The following is a 22270-nucleotide window of genomic DNA, read 5'->3' as shown; positions in this document are numbered from 1 at the left end:
TTAATAGAATAACGAATAAAACCACATGATGATCTCAATTAGAATTTTGAAAAATTCTAATACCCTTACACAATAAAAAATAAACAATCTATAAACTAGAAACAGACATAAATTTCCTCAACCTATAAAGGATCATGTACAAAAAACTTATAATTAACATGTATACTTATTGGTGAAACACTGAATATTGTATTACAAAGATCAGAAGTTAGACAATGATAATGAAACAGATGGCCAACAGCCACATGAAAAGATGCTCAACATCACTTATCATCAGGGAAATGCAAATCAAAACCACAAAGAGGAATAGCAGAAAGATGGTAGTGTGAGAGGTGAGAGAGGCCTCCTCCTAAAACTGAATATAATATGAAAATATAATTAATACAAATAATTGTGAAAAAACAACAGGAAAGAAGGCTGTGGCAGACTGCAGAAACTTGGAGAAAAGAACAGACCTTATAGAACAGGGTAATGTACCAAAGCCTTGAAGGTGGGACCCAAGCCCTTCTCCCACACCAGCTCACTGATGTGAGGAAGAGAAATGGAGCAAGGAGGGAGTGGAAGGCTGGGAATACTGAACACCTAGCTCTGGAGATCTGCCCTGGGAGCATAAACCTACATTGCATGGTGCTCTGGTGATTTGAGGGGTTGGAAAGCTAAGACAGGCAGAATACCTGGAGAGACTGAGATTCCAGCCACTTGTGGAAAACAGGGATCCATATCTGGCTGCTTTGGGATAAAGGAAAGGCAGGCAGTCTGAGAAACCTCCTAATAGTGAGAGAGCTGCTGACGGGGCAAGTATTGAACAGAGTTTACTGCTCAGGAGAAAGGACAGGTAGACAAAATAGTCCAGGTACACTCTGACCAGCAGGTTGGGAGCTTTCATAATTTTCAGGTGCTCCACAGCCCTGGCTGGCTATGCAGCTCTAAGGCCTCCCACCATGATATGCAGCCTGGTGCACCTTCCTTCCCACCAGCCCACACTTGGCTCACAAACCAGCAAACCCTACCCTGGTGTCAGGCCAGACAGAGGGAGACCCCTCCTACAGCAGCTAAAAATGCAAAGCATAGAGGCTTATACCCGTGTGCTCTGCCTACTGGTTTTTTCAGTGGATACAGGTATAGTGGATGGGAAGCAGAAAACAGCTCTTTCCTCCCTCCGCACATCAACACTGATCCCCTGCGACCCCTGACATTGCTCCAGGGGCTGAGTAGCTCCAGAGAATAGAGCTTCTGGAAATGAGAGGCCAACACATACAAATATGAGAACCTGGTTCAAAGCAAAATCCTACATATACCAGGAAAAGAGTAAAATGAAACTGATCTCATGAATCTCCCTGAAAGAGATTTCAAAATAAAAATCATTAACATGCTCATGGAGGTACAGAAAAATATTCAAGAACTCAAGAATGAAGTTGGAGATCAAATCATTATGGAACACAGTATAAAAAATGAAACATAAATGGAAGTTTTTAAAAGCAGATTAGATATGGTGGAGAAGATGATGAATGAAATACAAATTAGAGAAGAGAAATAAAAAGAAGCTGAGGCACAGGAAAAAAAAGGATCTCTAAGAATGAAAAAATGAGAGAACTGTGTGACCAATCCAAACAATATTCATATTATAGGGGTACCAGAAGAAGATGAGAGATAAAAAGAGAAAGAAAGTGTCTTTGAGAAGGTAATTGCTGAAAATTTCCCCAATTTGGGGAAAGAGACAGTCTTTCAGGCCATGGAGGTACACAGATCTCCCTACACCAGGGACCCAAGGAAGACAACACCAAGACATATAATATTCAAAGTGGTAAAAATCAAGGAAAAGGACAGACTTTTAAAAGCATCCAGAGAGAGAAAAAAGATCACATACAAAAGAAAACCCATCAAGCTATCATCAGACTTCTCAACAGAAATTTTATAGGCCAGAAGGGAGTGGCATGATAGTTTTAATGCAATGAAACAGAAGGACATCAAACCAAGAATACTCTACCTGGAAAGGTTATCATTTAAATTTGATGGAGCGATAAGCAAAAACTGAGATAATTTACCTCCCACAAACATTCTCTACAGTGTATTTTGGAGGGACTGCTATAGATGTATTCCTAAGGTTAAATTGCTGTTACCAGGGGAAATAAAACCACAGCAAATTAAAATAATTAATTACTAAACAGATGCAAATCAAATCAACTACCCCAAAGTCAATCAAGGGATAGACAAAGAGTATAGAATATGATACCTAATATATAAAGAATAGAGGAGGAAGAAAAAGGAGGAGAAAAAAGGAAACTTTAGATTGTGTTTGCAATAGCATACTAAGTGAGTTAAGTTAGACTCTTAGTAAGGAAGTTACCCTTGAACCTTTCGTAACAACAAATCTAAAGCCTACAATGGCAATAAGTACTTACCTATTGATAATCACCCTAAATGTAAGTGGTCTGAATGCACCAATTAAAGTCACTTAGTGGATAAAAAAACAAGATCCAACTATATGCTGCCTACAAGAGATTCACTTCAAATCTCAAAAGATACAGACTAAAAGTGAAGGGATGGGAAAAGATACTTCATGCAACTAATAGGGAGAAAAAAGCAGGAGTTGCAGTACTTGTATCAGACAAAACAGACTTCAAAACAAAAAAAGTCACAAGAGACAAAGAAGGACATTAAATAATGATAAAAGGGTCAATCCAAAAGAAGATATAACCATTATAAATATCTATGCATCCAATACAGGAGCACCTATATATGTGAAACAAATACTAACAGAATTAAAAGGGGAAACAATACAATGTATTCATTCTAGTAGAGTTCAATACTGTGCTCAGTCCAAAGGACAGATCAACCAGACAGAAAATAAGTAAGGAGACAAAGGCACTAAAGAACACATTAGAACAGACGGACCTAACAAACTCTACACCCAAAAGCAGAATACACATTCTTCTCAAGTGCACATGGAATATTTTCAAGAATAGACCATATACTAGGGCACAAAAAGAGCCTCTGTAAATTAAAAAAGATTGAAATTGGACCAACCAGCTTCTCAGACTACAAAGGTATGGAACTAGAAATAAATTACACAAAGATAATGAAAAATCCCATAAACACATGGAGGCTTCACAACATGCTCCTAAATAACCAATGGATCAGTGACCAAATAAAAACAGAGATCAAGCAATATATGGAGAGAAATTATGACAGTAATTCAACACCACAAAATCTGTGGGATGCACCTAAGGCCATGCTAAAAGGGAAGTATACTGCAATGCAGGCCTACCTCAGGAAAGAAGAACAACCCCATATGAACAGTCCAAACTCACAATTATCAAAACTAGAAAAAAGAAAAACTGAGGCCCAAAGTCTGAAGAAGGAGGGTCATAATAAAGATTAGAGCAGAAATAAATAAAACTGAGAACAATAAAACAAGAGGAAGAATCACAGAAAGCAAGAGTTGGTTCTTCAAGAAAATAATCAAAATAGATAAAACCCTAGCCAGACTTATCAAGAAAAAAAGAGAGTCTAGAGAGCCTACACATTTAAACAGAATCAGAAATGAGAAAGGAAAAATCGCCATGGACACCACAGAAATACAAGGAAATTATTAGAAAATAATATGAAAAATTATATTCTAATGAACTGGATAACAGAAGAAATGGACAACTGTCTGAAAAATACAATATTCCAAGGCTGACCCAGGAAGAAACAGAAAATCTAAAAAGACCAATTACCAGCAATGATATTAAATTGGAATAAAAAAATACATAAAAGAAAACTCCTGGCCAGATGGCTTCAAAGCTGAATTTTATCAAACATGTAGTGAATACATAATGCCCATCCTCCTTAACGTTTTCCAAAACGGAGAAGAAGAGGGAATACTTCCAAAGTCATTCTAGAGGCCAGTATCACTCTAATACAAAACCAGGTAAAGAAACCACAAAAAAAGAAAATTACAGACCAATATCCCCAATGAACATAGATGCAAAAATACTCAACAAAATATTAGCAAACGAAATTCAAACATATATTAAAAAGATCACCCACCATGATCAAGTATTTATTCCAGGGATGCAAGGATAGTACAATATTAGAAAATCCATCAACATCATCCACCACATTAACAAAAAGATGGACAAAAACGACATGATCATCTCCATAGATGATGAAAAAGCATTTGACAAAATTCAACATCCAATCATGATAAAAGCTCTCAATAAAATAGGTATAGAGGGAAAGTACCTCAACATAATAAAGGCCATATATGACAAATACACAGCCAACATCATACTTAACAGCAAGAAGAAGAAAGCTTTTCCTTTAAGATTGGGAACAAGACAAGGATGCCCACTCTCCCCACTTCTATTCAACATAGTACTGGAGGAGCTAGCCACAGCAATGAGACAACATGAAGAAATAAAAGGCATCCATATTGGCAAGTAAGAAGTTCAACTGTCCCTGTTTGCAGATGACATGATATTGTACATAAAAAACCCTAAAGAATCCACTCCAAAACTACGAGATCAAATATTTGAATTCAGCAAAGTTGTGGGATACAAAATTAATACACAGAAATCTGTGGCATTCCTATACACTAACAATGAACTAGCAGAGAGAGAAATCAGGAAAACAATTCCATTCACAATTGTATCAAAAAGAATAAAATACCTAGGAATAAACCTAACCAAGGAAGTGAAAGACCTATACTCTGAAAACTACAAGACAGTCATGAGAGAAATTAAAGAAGATACCAATAAATGGAAACACATCCTATGCTCATGGATAGAATTATTATTGTCAAAATGGCCATCCTGCCTAAAGCAATCTCTGGATTCAATGCAATTCCTATCAAAATACCAACAGCATTCTTCAAGGAACTAGTGAAAATGGTTCTAAAATTCATATTGAACCACAAAGGACCTAAATAGCCAAAGCAATTCTGAGAAGGAAGAATAAAGCTGGAGGCATTACGCTTCCCAACTTCAAGCTCTACTACAAAGCCACAGTAATCAAGACAATTTGGTACAGGCACAAGAACAGAACCATAGACCAATGGAATAGACTAGAGAGCCCTAATATAAACCCAGCCATACATGGTCAATAAATATACAATAAAGGAGCCATGGATATACAGTGGGGAAATTTCAGCCTCTTCAACAGCTGTTGTTGGCAAAACTGTACAGCTTCATGCAAGAGAATGAAACTGGAATATTGTTTAACCCCATACACAAAAGTAAACTCGAAATGGATTAAAGACTTGAATGTAACTCATGAAACCATAAAACTCTTAGAAGACAACATAGGCAAACATCTCCTGAATATAAGCATGAGCAACTTCTTCCTGAACCCATCTCCTCAAGAAAGGGAAACAAAAGCAAAGATGAACTCATGGGACTACATCAAACTAAAAAGTTTTTGTATGGCAAAGGACATCATCAACAAAACAAAAAGGTATCCTATTGTATGGGAGAATATATTTGTAAAGGACATATCCTACACGGGGTTAATATCCAAAATATATAAAGAACTTACACACCTCAACAACCAAAAATCAAATAACCTGATTAACAAATGGGCAGAGGATATGAAGAGACGATTCTCCAAAGAAGAAATTCAGATGGCCAACAGACACATGAAAAGATGCTACACATCACTAATCATCAGGGAAATGCAAAGTAAAACCACAATGAAATATCACCTCACATCAGTAAGGATGGCCAGCATTGAAAAGACTAAGAACAACAAATGTTGGCAAAGATGCGGAGAAAGGGGAACCCTCCTACACTGCTGGTGGGAAAGTAAGCTAGTTCAACCATTGTGGAAAGCAATATGGAGGTATCTTAAAAAACTAAAAATAGAAATATCATTTGACCCTGGAATCGTACTTCTTGGAGTATACCCAAAGAATACAACTTCTCAGATTCAAAAAGACATATGCACCCCTATGTTCATTGCAGCACTTTTTACAATACCCAAGGTATGGAAGCAACCTAAGTGTCCATCTGTAGATGAATGGGTAAAGATGTGGTACATAAATACAATGGAATACTATTCAGCCATAAGAAAGAAAAAGATCTTACCATTTGCAACAACATGGATGGAACTGGAGGACATTATGCTTAGTGAAATAAGCCAGGCGGAGAAAGACAAATGCCAAATTATTTCCTTCATTCATGGAGTATAACAATGAAGCAAAACTGAAGGAACAAAATAGCAGCAGACTCAGAGACTCCAAGAATGAAATACGGGTTACCAAAGGGGAGGGGTGTGGGAGGACAGGTGGGGAGGGAGAGAGAAGGGCTGAGGGGTATTATGTTTAGCACACATGGTGTGGGGGATCCCAGGGAGAACAGTGTACCACAGAGAAGGGATATAGGAGATCTCTGGCAACTTGCTGCACTGATGGACAGTGACTCAATTGGGGTATGGGTAGGGACTTGATAATGTGGGTAAATGTAGTAACCACATTGGCTTTTCATGTGAAACCTTCATAAGAGTGTTTATCAATCATACCTTAATAAAAAATTTAAGAAAAAAAGCAAGCACGAAATGGATCAAGACCTGAATGTAAGTCATGAAACCATGAAACTTTTAGAAGACAACATATGCAAAAATCTCCTGAATATAAACATGAGCAACTTCTTCCTGAACGCATCTCTTCAAGCATGTGAAACAAAAGCAAAAATGAACACATGGGACTACATCAAACTAAAAAGCTTCTGTACAGCAAAGGACACCATCAACCGAACAATACAGCATCCTACAGTATGGGAGAATATATTTGTAAATGACATATCTGAGAAGGAGTCAACAACCAAAATATATAAAGAACACACATGCCTCAACACCCAAACAGAAAATAACCCAATTAAAAAATGGGCAGAGTAAATAAAGAGACAATTTTCCAAAGATGAAATTCAGATGACCAACAGACACATGAAAAGATGCTCCACATTACTAATCATCAGTGAAATGCAAATTAAAACCACAGTGAGATTTCACCTCACACCAGTTAGGATGACCAGCATCAAAAAAAAAAAAAATCATATCTGACTTCATTGTTTCTAGTTCATGATGCTTGATCAAAACCAAAAGTTTCTGTGATGTGACTGCCCTTGCACTGTTCACCATGTAAGAACTTATTCACTATGTAAGAACTTTTTCACCATGCAAGAACTTGTTCATTATGCTTCAGAAGATTGGAGACTGTTGAGAATTAGGCTTGGGGTTGATTAATGATTGTGCATTGAGTCCCCTATACAGAATGTTATTGTTGTTAACAACCATTTGATCAATAAATATGAGAGATGCACTCTCAAAAAAAAAAGATAAAAAAGATAAGAAAAACAAATGTTGGCGAGGATGTGGGGAAAGTGGAACCCTCCTACAATGCTGGTGGGAATTTAAGCTAGTTGAACCATTGTGGAAAGCAATATGGAGGTTTCTCAAAAAGCTAAAAATAGAAATACCATTTGAGCTGGGAATCCCACTGCTAGGCGTCTACCCAAAGAATACAACTTCTCAGATTCAAAAAGATATATGCACCCCCATGTTGACTGCAGCATTATTTACAATAGCATAGATATGGAAGCATCATAAATGTCCATCAGTAGATGAATGGATAAGGAAAATTTGGTACATATAAACAATGGAATACTATTTAGCCATAAGAAAGAAGCAAATCCTACCATTTGCAACAACATGGATGGAGCTGGAGGATATTATGCTCAGCTAAATAATCCAGGCAGAGAAAGACAAGTGCCAAATGATATTCTTCATTTTCAGAGTTCAGAAATGAAGCAAAACTGAAGGAACAAAACAGCAGAAGACTCACAAAGTCCAAGAAGGGACTAGAGGTTACCAAAGGGGTGGGGTGTGGGAGGGTGGATGGGGACGAAGGAAGAAGGTGATTGAAGGGTATTATGTTTAGTACACATGGTGTGGTAGGTCACGGGGAAGACAGTGTAGCACAGAGAATGCAAATAGTGTATCTGTGGCATCTTACTACACTTATGGACAGTGACTGCAATGGGGAATGGGTGGGGACTTCATAATATGGTTGAATGTAATAGTTACATTGTTTTTCATGTGAAACATTCATAAGAGTGTTTATCAATAATACTTAACAAAAAAAAGATACAAAATTAAATCAAACACACAAAGAGATAACAGCTCCCACCTGTTAGAATGGCTGCTACCCAAAAACAACAAATAACAAATGTGGAAATGTGGTGAGGATGTGGAGAAAAGGGTACCCTTGCACACTGATGGTAGAATTTCAAATTGGTGCAGCTACTACAGAAAGTAGTATGAAGGTTTCTCAAGAAACTAAACATACAAATACAATACAACCCAGTAATTCCACTACTGGGAATTTAAACATTGAAAACAAAATCACTAATTTGAAAAGGTATATGCACTCCTATGTTTACTGCTGAATTATTTACAATAGCCAAGACATGGATGCAACCTAAGTTTCCATCAACAGATGAACTCAGTAAAGAAGAGGTAGTGCATATACACAGTGGACTATTACTTAGCCACAAAGAAGAATGACACCTTGCAATTTTTTACAACATGAAGGGAGCTAGGGAGTATTATGCTAGGTAAAATAAGTCAGAGAAAGGAAAATCACTATTGTATGGTTTTACTTACATGTGGGATCTGAAAAACAAAACAAACAAACAGAACAAAAATAGACTCTTAGACACAGAACTGACTGGTGGTTGGCATAGGAAAGGTGGTGTAAGGATGGGTAAAATAAGTGAAGGGAAAAATATTAGTGAGAATGTTTGATATCTTGATCAGGGTGATGGTTACATGAGTGCATAACACATGTCAAAATTCATCAAGCTGTACAATGTGATTTGTGCATTTTATTTTAATGTATTTCAATAAAAAACCTTTTAATTATAAAATTTTTAAAAAGAAATTAGACAAAGATACCCACCCTTGGCAATTCTTTTTTTTTTAATTCATTTTATTATCATTAATCTACAATTACATGAAGACCATTATGGTTACTAGACTTGCCCCTTCACCAAGTTCCCCCCACAAACCCTATTACAGTCACTGTCCATCAGCATAGTAAGATGCTGTAGACTCACTACTTCTCTTCGCTGTGTTATACATCCCTCTCTATGCCTGCCCCACATTATACATGATAATGGTAAGGCCCCTTTCTTTTTCCCTGCCCTTATCCCTCCCTTCTCACCCCTCCTGCCCAGTCCCTTTCCCTTCGGTAACCATTATTCCATTCTTGGGTTCTGTGATTCTGCTGTTGTTTTGTTCCTTCAGTTTTCTTCTGTTCTTATACTTCACATATGAGTGAAATCATTTGGTATTTGTCTTTTTCCACCTGGCTTATTTCACTGAGCATAATACCCTCTAGCTCCGTCCATGTTGTTGCAAATGGTAGGATTTGTTTTCTTCTTATGGCTGAATAATATTCCATTGTGTATATGTACCACATCTTCTTTATCCATTCATCTACTGATGGACACTTAGGTTGCTTCCATTTCTTGGCTATTGTAAATAGTGCTGCGATAAACATAGGGGTTTGCATCTGTCTTTTTCAAACTGGGCTGCTGCATTCTTAGGGTAAATTCCAAGAAGTGGAATTCCTGGGTCAAATGGTATTTCTATTTTGAGCTTTTTGAGGAACCTCAATACTGCTTTCCACAATGGTTGAAATAATTTGCATTCGCACCAGCAGTGTAGGAGGGTTCCCCTTTCTCTGCAACCTCGCCAACATTTGTTGTTGTTTGTCTTTTGGATGGTGGCAATCCTTACTGGTGTGAGGTGATATCTCATTGTGGTTTTAATTTGCATTTCTCTGATGACAAGCGATGTGGAGCATCTTTTCATGTGTCTGTTGGCCATCTGAATTTCTTCTTTGGAGAACTGTCTATTCAGCTCCTCTTCCCATTTTTTAATTGGATTATTTGCTTTTTGTTTGTTGAGGTGCGTGAGCTCTTTGTATATTTTGGATGTCAACCCTTTATCAGATCTGTCATTTATGAATGCATTCTCCCATACTGTAGGGTACCTTTTTGTTCTATTGATGGTGTCCTTTGCTGTACAGAAGCTTTTCAGCTTGATATAGTCCCACATGTTCATTTTTGCTTTTGTTTCCCTTGCCTGGGGAGATATGTTCATGAAGAGGTCGCTCGTGTTCATGTCCAAGAGATTTTTGCCTATGCTTTTTTCTCAGTTTTATGGTTTCATGACTTACATTCAGGTCTTTGATCCATTTCAAATTTACTTTTGTGTAAAGGGTTAGACAGTGATCCAGTTTCATTCTCTTACATGTAGCTGTCCAGTTTTGCCAGCACCATCTGTTGAAGAGACTGTCATTTCCCCATTGTATGCCCATGGCTGCTTTATTATACATAAATTTACTATATATGTTTGGGTTAATATCTGTGGTCTCTAATCTGTTCCACTGGTCTGTGGCTCTGTTCTTGTGCCAGTACCAAATTGTCTTGATTACTGTGGCTTTGTAGTAGAGCTTGAAGTTGGAGAGCAATATCCCCCCACATTTTATTCTTCCTTCTCAGGATTGCTTTGGCTATTCGGGGTCTTTGGTGTTTCCATATGAATTTTTGAACTATTTGTTCTAGTTTGTTGAAGAATGTAGTTGGTAATTTGATAGGGATTGCATCAAATCTGTATATTGCTTTGTGCAGGATGGCCATTTTGACGATATTAATTCCTCCTAGCCAAGATCATGGGATGAGTTTCCATTTGTTAGGGTCCTCTTTAATTTCTCTGAAGAGTGTCTTAAAATTTTCAGGGTATAGGTCTTTCACTTCCTTGGTAAGGTTTATCCTTAAGTATTTTATGCTTTTTGATGCAATTGTGAATGGAATTTTTTTCCTGATTTCTCTTTCTATTAGTTCATTTTTAGGGTATAGGAAAGCCACAGAGTTCTGTATGTTAATTTTGTAACCTGCAACTTTGCTATATTCTGATAACAGTTCTAGTAGTTTTGGAGTGGAGTCTTTAGGATTTTTTATGTACAATATCATGTCATCTGCAAATAGTGACAGTTTGATTTTTCCTTTACCAATTTGGATTCCTTGTATTTCTTTGTTTTGTCTAATTGCCGTGGCTAGGACCTACAGTACTATGTTGAATAACAGTGGAGAGAGTGGGCATCCCTGTCTTGTTCCCAATCTCAGAGGAAAAGCTATCAGCTTTCCACTGTTCAGTATGATGTTGGCTGTGGGTTTATCATATATGGCCTTTATTATGTTGAGGTACCTGCCCTCTATACCCATTTTGTTGAGAGTTTTTATCATGAATGGATGTTGAATTTTGTCGAATGCTTTTTCAGCATCTATGGAGATGATCATGTGGTTTTTGTCCTTCTTTTTGTTGATGTGGTGGTTGATGATGATGGATTTTGTACCATTTTTGCATCCCTGTGATGAATCCCACTTGGTCATGGTGTATGATCCTTTTGATGTATTTTTTAATTCAGTTTGCTAATATTTTGTTGAGTATTTTTGCATCTAGGTTCATCAGGGATATTGGTCTGTAATTTTCTTTTTTGGTGGGGTCTTTGCCTGGTTTTGGTATTAGGGTAATGTTGGCTTCATAGAATGAGTTTGGGAGTATTCCCTCCTCTTCTACTTTTTGAAAACTTTAAGGAGAATGGGTATTATATCTTCTCTGTATGTCTGATAAAATTCTGAGGTAAATCCATATGGTCTGGGTTTTTTTTTTCTTGGGTAGTTTTTTGATTACCGCTTCAATTTCTTTGCTGGTAATTGTTTTGTTTAGATTTTGTGTTTCTTCCTTGGTCAGTCTTGGAAGGTTGTATTTTTCTAGGAAGTTGTCCATTTCTTCTAGGATTTCCAGCTTCTTAGCATATAGGTTTTCATAGTAGTCTCTAATAATTCTTTGTATTTCTGTTGAGTCTGTCGTGATGTTTCCTTTCTCGTTTCTGATTCTGTTGATGTGTGTTGATTCTCTTTTTCTCTTAATAAGTCTGGCTAGAGGCTTAACTATTTTGTTTATTTTCTCAAAGAACCAGCTCTTGGTTTCATTGATTTTTTCTATTGTTTTATTCTTCTCAATTTGGTTTATTTCTTCTCTGATCTTTATTATGTCCCTCCTTCTGCTGACTTTAGGCCTCGTTTATTCCATTTTTTCCAATTTTGATAATTGTGATGTTAAACTATTTATTTGGGATTGTTCTTCCTTGTTTAAATATGCCCAGATTGCTATATACTTTCCTCTTAAGACTGCTTTCGCTGTGTCCCACAGTAGTTGGGGCTTTGTGTTGTTGTTGTCATTTATTTCCATATATTGCTGAATCTCCATTTTAATTTGGTCGCTCACCAATTAATTATTTAGGAGCGTGTTGTTAAGACTCCTTGTGTTTTGAAGCCTTTTTGCTTTCTTTGTACAATTTATTTCTAGTTTTATACCTTTGTGGTCTGAAAAGTTGGTTGGTAGAATTTCAATCTTTTTGAATTTACTGAGGCTCTTTTTGTGGCCTAGTATGTGATCTATTCTGGAGAATGTTCTATGTGCACTTGAGAAAAATGTGTACCCTGTTGCTTTTGGGTGTAGAGTTCTATAGATGTCTATTAAGTCCATCTGTTCTATTGTGTTATTCAGTGCCTCTGTGTTCTTACTTATTTTCTGTCTGGTTGATCTGTCCTTTGGAGTGAATGGTGTGTTCAAGTCTCCTAAAATGAAAGCATTGCTTTCTATTTCCTCCTTTAGTTCTGTTATTATTTGTTTCACATATGCTGGTGCTCCTGTGTTGGGTGCATATATATTTATAATGGTTATATCCTCTTGTTGGGCTGACCCCTTTATCATTATGTAATGTTCTTCTTTATCTCATTACTTTCTTTGTTTTGAAGTCTATTTTGTCTGATACAAGTACTGCAACACCTGCTTTTTTCTCCCTATTGTTTGCATGAAATATCTTTTTCCATCCCTTGACTTTTAGTCTATGCATGTCTTTGGGTGTGAGGTGAGTCTCTTGTAAGCAACATATAGATGGGTCTTGTTTTTTTTATCCGTTCTATTACTCTGTGTCTTTTTATTGGTGCATTCAGTCCGTTTACACTTAGGGTGATTATTGAAAGATATGTACTTATTGCCATTGCAGGCTTTAGATTCATGATTACCAAACATTCAAGGGTAGCTTCTTTACTATCTAACTGTCTAACTTGACTTGCTTATTATGCTATTATAAACACAGTCTTATGATTCTTTTTTTCTCTCACTTCTTTTTCCTCTTCATATAGTCTTTCCATGTTAGGTGTTTTATTCTGAGGTCTTTTGTGAATAGTTTGTTTTATTTTTTGCCTTTAGTTAGTATTTGGTTGGTCTGCTTTCTTTGCTGTGATTTTATATTCTCTGGTGACATCTTTTTAACCTTAGGAGTGTTTCCATCTAGAGCAGTCCCTTTAAAATATCTTGTACAGGTGGTTTGTGGGAGGTAAATTCTCTCAACTTTTGCTTTTCTGGAATTGTTTAATCCCTCCTTCATATTTAAATGATAATCATGCTGCATACAGTATTCTTGGTTCAAGGCCCTTCTGTTTCATTGCATTAAATATATCAAGCTGTTCTCTTCTGGCCTGTAAGGTTTCTGTTGCGAAGTCTGATGATAGCCTGATGGGTTTTCCTTTGTAGGTGACCTTTTTTCTCTATCTGGCTGCCTTTACTACTCTGTCCTTGTCATTGATCTTTACCATTTTAATTATTATATGTCGTCATGTTGTCCTCCTTGGTTCCGTTGTGCTGGGAGATCTGTGCGCTTCCATGATCTGAGAGAGTATTTTCTCCCCAGTTTGGGGAAGTTTTCAGCAATTATTTCTTCAAAGACACTTTCTATCCCTTTTTCTCTCTCTTCTTCTTCTGTTTCCCCTATAACATGAATACTGTTCCATTTGGATTGATAACACAGTTCTCTTAATATTCATTCATTCCTGGAGACCCTTTTATCTCTCTCTGCCTCCATTTCTCTGTATTCTCTTCTATTCCATAAATAGTCTCTTACACCTCATCCAGTCTACTTTTAAGTCCTTCCAGAGACTGTTTTATTTCTGTATTCTCCCTCCTAACTTGATCCTTTAGCTCTTGCATATTTCATGCAGGTCCATCAGCATGGTTATGACCTTTATTTTGAATTATTTTCCAGGAAGATTGGTTACGTCTGTCTCCCCAGGCCCTCTCTCAGTGGTTATCTGGGTAATTCTGGACTGGACCAAATTCTTCTGCCTTTTCTTGGTGATAGAGGTATTCATAGGCAGGTGGTACATGTGTCAGCTGGGAGAACAAAGTCCCTTCCTGCTTGCTGTTCACCCTGCCCCTCTCTGCTGCCTGTGTCTGTTACCTGCACACTGGGAGCAGCCCTTGGTGTAGTCCAGAGCCCTGTGGGGAGTGGCAGGCATGCCATGTGTGCTCTCCTGTGAGAATGGTGACCTTTTGCGCCTTGCTGTGGCTTCCCCTGCCTGCACTGGGCAGCTGCTTGCTTGCAGTGGCCCCTGGGTCTGACCCAGACAGCCTGCGCACTGGGAGGAGACTCTGGACAGCTCCTGCTGGTGTGGCCACTCTCAGGCTGCTCTGCCACTGTGCTGGGGCCTTGCCAGGGGGGAATGAACAGCAGGCTGTTTATTGCCATGAGGGGCTTCAGAGCTGTGTTGCCTCCCATGGTGCTGAGGTGCCCAAAGCTCCTCAGATTTTCCTGCCTGCTGGGCTGAGTGTGCTGAGACAATTCCATCCAGCTGTGAGGCCCCTGTCCCTTTAAGGCTTTCAAAAAGCACTTGCATTTCTTTTGTCCCTGGGGAGCTGGCTGCAGGGACCTGCTCACAGATTTTGCTTTTCCGTTTCCCTAATATCCAGCACACCAATCAATGTGTCTCTGCACTCCCAGTGCTGATTACTAGGGCTGGTTATTTAGGAGTCCTGTGCTTCCACTCCGTCTCCACTCCAATTCCTTTCCTCCCACTTGGGTGGGGGACGCACTCGTATCCCACTGGGTCACAGCTTGTATCTTACCCCCATCATGAGATGCTGAGTTCTCACAGATGTAGATGTAGTCTGGCTGTTGTACTGGATCCTCTGGTATCTCTTTTAGGAATAGTTGTATTTGTTATATTTTCAAAAATATATATGGTTTTGGGAGGAGACTTCCACTGCCCTGCTCATGCCACCATCTGGGCTCCTCCTCCATCAAGAATATTTTTAAGAAAGCTTTTGATAAATTATATTCTCTGGCAAAAATTTTAGGCTTTCAAATTGTTGCAAGCAAAACCTACATGTATTTTCTTTACCTAAGACCTCATAACAATGATAAAGTTAGTTCATGTATATGACTGCTCCATATATAAATGGGACTAGAGGAATTAACCAATTCTGGAAACAATTTTACTCAGGATGTTTTGTGTTCAATTTCAAGACAGAAATGGGTATTTGTGAGTCTGGATTTTTATTCTATAGTCTGTTAAATCTTTATCCTTTAAAAGCATGTGTGTAGAGTCAGATGTGGTAAAAATAAAGTAAAACTAACAGTATTAGTCCCATTAAACCTAACTCTTCTCAAGCACATTAATCCAGTGATTAGAACAAATGGAAATCAAAGAGTAACAGTTATTTTCAACAATAAATTAACCAAACCATTTGTTATATAGATGGAAGAAACCAGAGATTATCTATAAGACATCTCACAATATTACTATTAAAGAGACAGGTAATAGAAAAATAATTAAATGCATGATCAGTAGATTCTGTCTATACATTTACTTGTGATTTTTTTACATGCTTTGCATAATCTGCAATTGAGAAAGGACCTATAATATGTAATTATCCCAATCTTAAAGTGTATCAGGTTAAGACTTTCAACATTCTGCTCTCAGTCCTCTATTTGGTACCCAAGTAAGTATAATCACTGCATTGGTATATCATACATGGCTCTGAGATATAACAGTACCTTTTGTGTTGCCTAGGGACAGCTAGAGCAATGGAAATTCTGTGTAAAATTCATCACCAAACTGCTAGGTACAGTAAACCTGCACCATGAATTAGTATATAGTTTGGGGATTAGAATATATTTTATTTCATAAATTTTCCTTTGGGAAATATCTCAATTGAATAAATGAATAGATCCTGAAATACATTAAAATTTAAGAACAGTAGTTCATAAAGCCAGAAAAAATAGTATTTCTCATTAAAACCAGAGCAATAATGTTATTCTAAATTGAATAACTTGACAATACTCAATGGCAAAATTATAATCATTTAAGGTTTGAAAAGCACCTTCAGAAAAGTGGGGGGCCTCATAAAACCAGGGAACTCAGTGCACACTCTATCCTGACTCAGGTACCCCAAAAATGAACTGTACAGATTCTGGGCTCTGGCCTTCTGCCTTGCCAGGGCAGGAAAGCTATTTCATAGCCCCATTTACTACTAAGTAAGACAACAACAGAGCCCGTCCTACAGACTACCTTGAGTAGGAAACTCAGCCAGAAGTCCTACCCCACCATTCTCAAACAGTGACAAAACTCCCTGTCCCCTACCTCAGAGCTCTAACAGTTGCCTTGCCTGAGAACAGACCACAGTAGTAGGTCCCACCTGCAGAACGACATTACAAACAGACACATTCAAGAGCCAAACTGAGTTGACTGGTGAAGAGGTGTCTCTACCAAAAATCCTGTAAAGCCTGGAAGAGGGGCCCCATTACTCAAATATGAATACAACAGTGGAAGAACCAAGGATCATGAGAAATTAGACAAATGTAATGCCATCAAAGAAAACTTTATAAAGTTCTAATAACTGACTCTGAACAAATGGAGATCTGTGAGTTATCAGACAATTTAGATTACTCCTTCTCAGGAAATTTACTGAACTACAAGAAAACAGACAACTAACTAAAATTAGCAAAACTATGCCAAAACAAAATGAAACATTTGACAAAGAAATAGAACTATCAACAACCCTACTCAAAAAATATTAAAAGAAATCTTAGAGTTGAAAAATATAACTGAACTGAAAAACTCAAGAGAGTTTCAAAAATAGACTCAACCATGCAGAATGAATCAGTGACCTGGAGGTTAGGACATTGGAAATTACCTAGTCAGAGGAGCCAAAAGTAAAACAAATGTAAGAGTTCAAGAAAGTCTAGAGGGATTATAGGACATAATGGAAAGAAACAATATTTGCATTTTGGAAATTCCAGAAGGAGAAAGAGGGACAGAAAGCATATTTAAGGCAATAAGAGCAGAAACTTTCCAAACCTGAATGTAGGGGGTGGAATGGAAACGAGACGTATAAGGCCCAAGGGTTCCTAAATAAGCTGAACCTAAATAGGACTACACCAAAGCACAATAAAATTAAAAGCCAAAAACAAAGATATAATTAACAGCAGCAAGAGAAAAAGAGAGAATTTACATACAAGGGAACCCCTGAAGACCATCAGTGAATTTCTCAAAATATTTTAGGTCAGAAGAGAGAGGGATGACATATTTAAAATATTTTAACAAAATAACTGTCAACCAAGAATTCTATACCCAATGAAGCTATTCTTAGATACAAAGTACGAGTAAAGACTTTTCCCCCAAAAAAACCCCACAAAGTCTGAAGGAATTCATTACCACCACAGCTGTCTTACAATTAATTCTAATGGAAGTTTTTTGAGTAGAAGTAAAATATTGTTAATTAATATCACAAAAAGACAGAAAATGAGTTTAAATATCACTGTAAATGATAAAAATATAGTTACATTCTGCAATATGATAATAGTTGTGTAAACTCACAATTTGTTTAAAAGTTGAAAAAAGAAAGTAGCAAAAATAACCATAAATATAATAATTTGCTAATAGTTTCACAATTTAAAAAACAGCTAAATTTTTGCAGCAGTAAACTAAAATGTGAGAGGGAGAAGAAGCACTAGCATAAACTACACAAAATCTACTGAAGATAAGTTACTATAAGTTTAAAATAGGCTGTTGTAAGTTTAAAATATTTTATGTAAGCCTCATGGTAACCACAAGGGAAAATACTGTAGTAATTACACAGAAGAACATGGTAAAGAAATCAAACCATACTGATACTAAAATATTCCAAAACAGAAGAAAGCTAAAAGGATTTAAAAAAGAAAACGGGACAATGGACTTAAAAAACAACCAGAAAACAGTTAACAAAATGGTAATAGTGAGTCCTTACCTCTCAATAATTAAATGCAAGCTAATTAAAATTCCCCAAGGACATAGAGTGGCAGAATGGATGAAAAACAAGCCAACAATATGCTGTCTATAAGAGTCTCATTTTAGCACTAAAGACACACATACACTGAGAGTGAAAAAATGGAAAATATTTCAAGCAAATGACAACCAGTAACAACCAGGGATAGCTATAGTTACATTGAACAAAATAGATTTTAAAGTGAAAATTGTAAAAAGAGACAAAGAAGGTCAATATGTAATGATAAAGTGGTCAATACCTCAAGAATACAAAGATGAAAAGATGTATATGCACACAATATCAGAGCACCTAAGTATATATAGAGAAAACAAACACCATTATAAGGAGAAATAAACAATAATATGATAATTGTTGGGGATCTTAATATTCCACTCTCAAAAATGGAAAGATAATCCAGATAGAGAATCAATAAAAGTGGATTTCAACACTATAAACCAAATGGCTCTAACAGACATATGGAGAATATTCTATGCAATAATAGCCGAACACACATTCTTCTCAAGTGCATATGGAAAAATTTTTTAGGATAGATGATATATATTAGAGCACAAAGCAGCTTTCAGCAAATTCAAGAAAATTAAAATTATACTATGTAGCCTCTCTGACCACAATGATGCAAAAATAGAAATCAATGAGTGAAAAAAACAGAAAATTCATGAACATATGCAAATTAAACAACAGTCCCCATAATGGTCAATGGGTTGAAGTATTAAACAAAGGGGAAATGAAAATTACTTGAAACAAATGAAAATGGAAATACAACATACTAGAACTTATGGGATGCAGAAAAAGCAGTTCTTATGAGGGAAGTTCATAGCAATAAATGCCTACATTAAAAAGACAAGATCCCATATAGATGACCTAACTCCATGCTCTAAGGAACTGTACAAAGAAGAATAAATTGAACCCACAGTTAGCAGACAAAAGAAAATATAAAGAGAAGAGCAGAAACAAATGCAACAGAAAAAAGTAAAACAATACAAAAAATTAAGCAAACTAAGGGTTGGTGATTTGAAAAAGACAAACAAGGAGTAGTGAACACTCCCAAATTCATTTTATTAGGGCAGCATTATCCTGAAACCAAAAGCAGAAAAAGACACCATAGAAAAGTAAAGAACAATTTCCCTGATGAATACAGAAGCAAAAATTCTAAATAAAATACTAGCAAACCAAATTCAGCAGCACGTTAAAAGGATCACTCACCGTGATCAAGTGAGATTGAACCCTGACATGTAAGGATGATTCAACATATGCAAATCAATCAATGTAATGCATTATATTAATATACTGAAAGAAAATAATCACATGATAATCTCAATAGATGATGTGGAAAAAGCATTCCATAAAATTCAACATCTATTTGTGATAAAAAAAAGACTAACAAGTCAGGTTTAGAAGGAGTATATCTCAATATAATAAAGGCCATACATTACAAGCCTACAACAAATATCAGTCAATGATGAAAATCTGAAAAGAATTTCCTCTTGATTTATGAAAAAAGACAATGGTGTCTACTCTCACCACTACTATTCAATATAATACAGATAATCCTTGCTGCAGCATTCAGAAAAGAAAAAGGAAAAAGTTTCAGTATTGGAAGGAAGAAGTAAAGGTGTTTGTATTTGCAAATGACATGATTCTATATATAGAAAAATCCTAAAGACTCAACCCCAAAACTGTTAGACCAAATCATGAATTCAGAAAAGTTGCAGGATACAAAATTAACAGAAAAATCAGTGGGTTTAACTAAGGAGGTGAAAGATCTGTACACTGAAAACTATAAGACACTGATAAAAGAATTCAAAGATGACACAAATAAATAGAAAGATATCCCAGAGTCATGAATTAGAAGAATTAATATTACTAAATGTCAGTACTACTGAAAGCCAGCTATAGCTTCAATTCAATCCCTAACAAGATTCCAATTGCATTTTTTACACAAGTAGAAAAAACATTCCTAAAATTTATATGGAACCACAAAAGACCCCAAATAGCCAAAGAAATACTAAAGAAGAACAAAGCAGGAGATACCACACTTCCTGATTTCAAGCTATTCTATAGACCTATAGTCATCAAAACAGAATGACACTGGCATAAAAACAATGTTTTTATTTAAATTTTATAGTATTAAAAACACTTATAGTTCTTATTTAAAATCAATGGAACAGAATCAAGAGCTCAGAAATAAAACTAAGCATATATGGTCAATGAATATTTGACAAGGGAGTCAAGAAGACTCAATAAGAAGAGATCAAATCAATGAATAGTGCTCAAATAATACGATGTTCACATGTAAAAGAATGCAACTGGACTCATAGCTTACACAACTCACAAAATTTAGTTGAAAATGCATAAAGGATTTAAATGTAACACCTGAAACCATGAAACTCCTAAAAGAAAACATAGGAACCTAGCTCTTAAACATGGGTCTCGGTAATTATTTTCTGGATATGACACCTAACACAACCAAACCGAAAACAAACAGGTGGGACTGTATCAAACTAAAAAATTTCTACATAGCAAAAGAAAACATCAACAAGGTGAAAAGACAACCTACAAATAGGAAAAAATATTTGTAAACCACATCTCTGATAAGGGATTAATATATAAATTATACAAAGAACTCATACAATTCAACAGCAAAATAAACAAATAATCCAGTTAAAAAGTGGGCAATGAACCTGAATAGACATTTCTCCAAAGAAGATATAGTAAAGGCCAACAAACATGAAAAGATGCTCAACATCCCTAATTATTAGGGAAATGCAAATTAAAACCATGTTGAGCAATAACCTTGTGCCTGTTAGAACAGCCATCATAAAAAAGACAAGAGATAATAATTGTTGGCATGGATATAGAAAAGAGAACCCTTGTATATTGGTGGGATTGTAAACTGGTGCAGCCATCATGGAAAACAGTATAGTATGGAGGATCCTTAAAATAGTAAATATAGAAGTATCATATGATCCAGTAAGTCTGCTTCTGGCAATATATCCAAAGAAACAAAAACATCAACTTGAAAAAACATCTGTACCCCATATTCTTAGAAGCATAAATTACAATAGCCAAGATTGGGAAACAACCTATTTCTATCAATAGATGAATGGACAAAGTTTGTTGAATATATATATATATATACACAAACATACATATTCATACACATACAATAGAATATTACTTGGGAAAAAAATGAGTAAATCATACCACTTGTGACAACATGGATGCTTCTTTGAAGGCATTCTGATAAATGAAATAAATCAGACAGAGAAAGGCAAATCTCATTTAATTTCCCTTACATATGCAATCTAGAAACAAAACAAAACTAAAGGAAAAAGAGATTAGACTTGTGGTCACCAGAGGAAAGGATACCAGGGGAGAGGGATTGGAAGGTGGTCAAAAAGCATAAACTTCCACTTATAAGATAAATAAGGGTCAGGGATGTAATGTACAACATGATGACTAGAGCTAACATTGCTATATGAGACATGGGAAAGTTAAGGGAGTAAATCCTAAGACTGCTCACCTTAAATAGAATTTTTTCTTTTATTTTTTTTCCCTTCTTTTGTTTGTATTGTATCTGTAGTAGAAAATGGATTTAGCAGAATCTACTGTGGTAATTATTTCACAATATATGGAAATCAAACCATCATGCTATATACCTTAAATTTATTCAATGGTGTATGTTAATTATCTTAATTAAACTGAGGTTAAAAAGGGAAGGTAAACAAAATACTGTCAGATGACTGAAAACTAAGATAACTTTTCAACAGTAAATCTACCCTAAAATAATTGCTAAATAAGATCATTAAACAGAAAGGAAATAATTTTTAAAAACTTGGAATGTCAGGAAGAAATAAAATGCTTGGCAAAAATAAGGGAATATTCAATAGGCTTTACTTTTCTTCTTGAGTTTTCTAAATTATGCCAGATGGTTAAAGCAAAAATTATAATACTGTCCAATGTGGTCCTAAATGTATATAGAGGAAATATTCAAGACAACTACATTATGAACAAGGCAAAGTAAAGGACACAAACAGAGTCAAGATTTCTATAC

The sequence above is a fragment of the Manis pentadactyla genome, chromosome 6, assembly GCF_030020395.1.
Source record: "Manis pentadactyla isolate mManPen7 chromosome 6, mManPen7.hap1, whole genome shotgun sequence".
Classification (NCBI taxonomy): domain Eukaryota; kingdom Metazoa; phylum Chordata; class Mammalia; order Pholidota; family Manidae; genus Manis; species Manis pentadactyla.
This window is presented reverse-complemented; position numbering follows the sequence as displayed.